Source organism: Cupressus sempervirens, chromosome 7 (genome assembly GCF_028749045.1).
Source record: "Cupressus sempervirens isolate cs-2001-9-10 chromosome 7, ASM2874904v1, whole genome shotgun sequence".
NCBI classification, from domain to species: Eukaryota; Viridiplantae; Streptophyta; class Pinopsida; order Cupressales; family Cupressaceae; genus Cupressus; species Cupressus sempervirens.
The window spans coordinates 488,557,287-488,563,217 of NC_143124.1; positions in this window are offsets into that span (position 1 = coordinate 488,557,287).

Below are 5,931 nucleotides of genomic sequence, written 5' to 3' on the forward strand. Positions count from 1 at the left end.
GCTTCAAATCAGTGTTGCATAAACATTTCTTATAAAGGAAGTAGCTTCAAATCAATATATAATTCATTGTACACTGCCTTCAAAAGTGTGGTCTTGCCACTACCACCAATACCCCATATTCCTAGTCTAATGACCTCTTGCACCAAGTTGAGCTTTAACTTCTCAACCACAAAATTCTTTGTTGTGTCCAATCCCACTAAGATGGTTGGCAAATTCTAATGGCACTCCCTCAAATGTCTTCACTAGATCAGTCACTATCATCTTTACTAGTCAATCTTTGTAGCTACAATAGCCAATTACTAATAAGTATTACAACTCTTCTCCTTTTCAAACAGTGCAAATTAATTTACAACATAGGGATCTTTGAAATTCAAATCATGGTGCCTAGAAAAAAATTCTTAAAACTCAAATCATGGTGCCCAAGGAAATTGTACACCAAAAATCCACAATAAATCCATGAATACTCATGATATGGCACTAAGCATCAACTGGTAGGCCGATATATCCAAGATGAACATCCACCTCTAAAATTAGGACATTCCAAGCTCATATGACTAAATTACTAAGTAGAAAGCCTCCAGAAACAACAACTTTGTACTGAGACAACCCTTATTCAAGAAACAAAAAGGAAATATTCTTGGGTGATGCAAGATTTATCTTACACCCAGGATGATCCTACATTAGATATCCAAGATAATTTGAGAAGTGACATCATCACGTCTCAGATGTTTAGAGGAAAACCAAGATAGCTAACCTCCTCCCTTGCTAACCATGATAAATCTTCTACTGGCCTCCCTTTCCATTTGACTAGATATTCTTCATAAGTTCTATTCCTTATACTTTTTCCAACACAATTGTCCAGTATCTCCTCAATCTCCTTTGTAGCCAAACTAGCTGCTAGAATACTCCACTGCACTTCTGTCACTTCATCTGCATCACCTTCTTCATAATACTCTGTCAAATCATTAATGTTAAATACTGGTGAAATAATCAATTCAGCAGGTAATTCCCCTTCATGGTCATTTCTAAAATCATGTCTTTTCACTATCTTGCATGGTTCAAATTAACTTCTTCATTTTTAGCTTACCCACTCGAAAATGATCCTTTCTAAAATAAACCATGAGTTCATTTGAAATTTCTAATACCTCATTTTCACATCTACCTTAGCTTTATACTGTGTGTTCATCTTAATAATGTGTTTCCTCATCTCCTCATGGATATTCTTCAAATATTCAGCAAATTCTTCTGCTTTAGCGCTACTTATTTATCATTTATCCAATTGCCTCAATTCATAAGCATTTCTTAGACTGCTCCCATATACAATCTGGAATGGTCATTTACCAGTACTCCTATTGACAGAATTATTATATGAAAATTTAACCTATGGTAAAATTAGATCTCATCATGTTGGTTTATCTCCAACCAAACATCTCAACAAGTTTTCCAAACTGTGATTCACAACTTATGTCTATCCATCAGTCTGTGGATGACATGATGAAGTGAACTTCAAATTTGTCTTCAATTTCTTCCACAATGTACACAAGAAATACCCAACAAATTTGGTATCTCGATTTGAAACTATACACTTTGGCAGACCATGTAGTCTTCTTGAAGGGAATGAAATGTGTTACCTTTGAAAACTTGTCAAACACCACAAAAATAGAATCATGCCCTCGCTAATTCCTTGGTAATCCAAGAATGAAATTCATTCTGACATCCTCTCACAGATTCTCTAGTACATGTAATGGTTGATACAACCATGTATTTTGCTTCACTCCTTTCGCCATCTGACATACTCTGCAACTCTGTACAAACTTCTTGACATCTTGTTGCAACTATGGCCAATAATAGTTCTCAACTACTGAAGTAATGGTTTTATTTCTATCGAAGTGTCCATCCAATCCTCCATTATGATTTTCCTTGTTGAGATTCTCTCTCATGAACTTTTTGGAATGCACAACTAACTTCCTTTGAACAACATACCATCTTAGATTATGAAATCCAACCACTTCTTCCTATCAAGTGTAACAAGTTCTATACAAGCATTCTATGCTTCACCAAAATCAAGATCCTCTGGATACAAATTACTGAGTTCCTTAAACCCAACCACCTCAATCTACATTTCTGTTACTAAAATTTGTTTTCTACTAAGAGCATCTGCAACTATGTTAGACTTCACACTCCTATGTTTCAAAACAAATGTATAACTCTACAAAAAATCAACCCACTTCAAATGCCTTTGGTTCAATTTTCCTTGACTATTCAAATATTGCAAACCTTGATGATCAGTATACAAAAAAAACTCCTTGGGAAGAAGATATTGTCTCCACTTCTTCAATGCTTTAACTATAGCATAAATTTTTTGATCATAAACTGAATATCTTATTTTGGCATCATGCAACTTCTCATTGAAATAAACAACATGTCTACCTTCTTGACGAAAAACAACTCCTATTGCAGTACCACTAGCATCACAGTCTACTTGAAACACCTTGTTAAAATCTAGAAGTGCTAAAATAGGCCTATATGTAACTTTATGTTTCAACATATTAAAACTTGTACCTACTCCTACAGTCCACTTAAATTCTTTCCTATCCCCTCTCATTGTTTCAATCAAGGGTCCACAAATACTACTAAAACCTCTTATGAACTTTCTGTAAAACTAGTCAATCCGTGAAAAGATCTCACCTGTGCAGCACTATTAGAGTAGGTCATTCAAGAATAGCCTTCACTTTCTCTGGGTCCATTTTCAGACCTTCTTCTGAAACTACAAATCCAAGGCAAACTAACTCCTTCACAAAATTGTACTTTTCAGGTTTATCAACAATTTTTATTCCCTCAACTTATCAAACACCTTTCGAATATTCATCAAATGCTCCTCCAACATCTTACTAAAGATCACAATATCCTCTAGGTAAACAATGATAAACTTACCTAGAAACTCCTTCAGTACCTCTTTCATGAGCCACATGAAAGTGTTTGGTGCATTGGTTAGCCCAAAAAGGATGACTAACGATTCGTATAGTCCTTCCCTTGTCTTGAAAGAAGTCGTCCACTCATCGCCTTCTCTGATGTGAATACAATGGTATCCACTCTTCATATCTATCATTTTGAAATACACATCTCCACTCAAATAGTCCATAATATCATCCATCCTTGGCAATAGAAATCTATACTTGATTGTGATCTTGTTGATAGTGCAAGAATCTATGCAGATCCTCTATGCTCTATTCTTCCTAGGTGCTAATACTATCGGTACAACACATGGAATCAAACTCTCTCGAATCAACCCCTTCTGCACCAACTCATGAACTTGTATGTTCAACTCTTCACTTTCTGTTGGTGTCATTATATGTGATGCCTTATTTTGAAAACTTGCTCCTGGAATCAAATCCATTTGGTGATTGATCTTCCTCATTGAAGGTAATCCATCAGGTACATTATCTGACACAATATTAGGAAACTCTCCCAGCAAATCTGCAACTTCTGCAGGTACCTCCTCTACTTCTTCTTTACCATCTTTTGGGATTATAGAGAAACACATATGATCATGTTTGATACCTTGGAGAAACTCATTTCCATCAACAAAACATATTCTAGTAGCACTACATACCTTTTCTTCTTATACCTTCAACGGCTTCAACTTATGTTTCACTCCATCCTTGGTTAGAGTGTAGGTATTTGCTCGCCCATCGTGTACAGCATGTCTGTCAAACTGCCATGGCCTACCCAAAAACATGACATATGTCTATAGGTATGATATCACATAGTACCTCATCCTGGGAGCTTCCAATCTTGAACTTCACTAAGCACTACTCATTGACCATGACCTTGTGGTCATCTTGCACCCATGCAATATAGTATGGATGCAGGTGTTTTTGCCTCTTCAACTTCAACTTTGTGACCATCTTTTCTGACACTAGATTGTCAGTGCTTCCACCATCAATGATCTCATTACAATAGTTATCTTCATATTTGCACGTAGTGTGAAAAAAACTCTTTTGATCTTCACATTTGCACCTAGTGTGAAACAAACTCCTTCGATCAGGTTCATTCTATCCACTCAACAAGACTCTCCTATTAACTAGGACTTCTCCTCTTTCGGTATCTTCAAAATGGGATGATTTGGCATCTTTATCAACATGCACAACCCTGGCCTGGCCTGGCCTTCAATTCTATGATATATACTTCCTTGGCATTGGGAACACTCAAATGTTTTATTCCCTTCTTCTCTATAGTGAAAACATTTTCCACGAAAGTCTTCTCTTCTAGGTCCTTGTCCTCTTCCTCTCTGATCTCTATGATTCTAATCATAGAAATGGTTGGAATTATTTCCACTCTGGTTCTGACTACTACTGCTTGCCTCATCCTTATTCTTTTGATCATGATTTTGGTCTCCATAGGACTGTCCACTAGATCTTCCACTACGACCTCTTCAACTATTCTTGTTATCAAACTTCTTATTTAGTTTTTCCTCAACTCTTAGGGAAAACTTATATGCCTCATCAATATTGGTCATTCTAACCATACTCGGCTCCTCTTGTATGCTTGGCCTTAACCCATTAAGATAATGGGCACATTTCTCCTTATTAGCTTCTGCATGGCTAGTTCTAATGAGAATTCGATAGAACTCATTTGTATACTCCTAAACAAATCTTCTCACTTGCTTCAACCCTTGCATTTTCTTTAGTAGATCAAGTTCATAATCCAAAAGAATGAATCGTCCCTTCAATTTAGCTATCATTCAATCCCATCTAGTGATTTTATCTTTTCCTCTTCTATTTTATTCTAACTAAATTTCCTGCCACCAAATCTTCACATGACCCTTCAGTTTGGCCTTCACAAACTTGACCCTATTTAGATCTTCAATATCTTCATATTCAAAGTACTCTTCCAATTCATTGATCCAATTGATCAATTTCTCTAGGTTAAGATTTCCCGAAAATGTGGCAACATAAAACTTAGGTTTTTTCCAATCTTGGAAATGGCCTTAAAAAGCCTCTCTTGCTCTGGATTCAAAACCGCCTCTACTTCAGCATTTTCTTCTTCTTCATCTGCATCCTCACTTTCATCTCTTACAGCAAGATTTGTTCCTTTGTGCATTTGTTCTTCCAATGCTTGCATCTATCTATGGAGGGCTCTACAACCCTCAAGTGTAACAACTAAAACTCTTCTACCACACTCTCTTCACGGATGCATTTTTATGCTTTCACTTAAACCCTAGTGAAAATTGCCTCAAAAGTGGTGATTTTTCTCATGCCCAGGCCAAACCACGGTCCTAGTGCGAATTACCTCACATTCAGTGATTTGTTTACACACTCAGGAACTTTAGCTCTAATACCACTTGATGAAAGGTGATCTGCCTAATACCTTAAACACATAACATAGACAAAGAAATAACAACAATTTGCAAGAACAAAATATGAGCTTCTTATTATAGCCCCAACTGCGGAAATATAGAATTTAAAATTACAAAATGTTAACCCACATGGATGCCTTCATTATAGTAATCTACAAGACAAAGCTATGAATTGTCATCCAGAGTTGTCTTAGACAATGTATAGGCATTTCTTAAATAGGCAAATTTATGTTGCTCGGGAAGGTTCTAGACACTCAATACCTAGGGTTGACAGACCCTAACAATACATATAGAGTCAACCAAATACACTTTTGACATTTATTTTGGAAATTTTGGTCAACCCAATTTTGGAAGGCCATAACTTTCAAACTATTACTCTGATTGGCTATTATAACCACATTTTGGAACCTTTGGCTTCTGATCTATTGCCTTGGATCCATGTGAGTGCCCATTCGTTGCTTTTTTGGGACTCATTCAAGCACATTTAGGCCTTCAACGGTGAACCTGGAGTTTTTATACCAAATTATACACCAAAAATCCATAATAAATCCATGAATACTCATGATATGGTA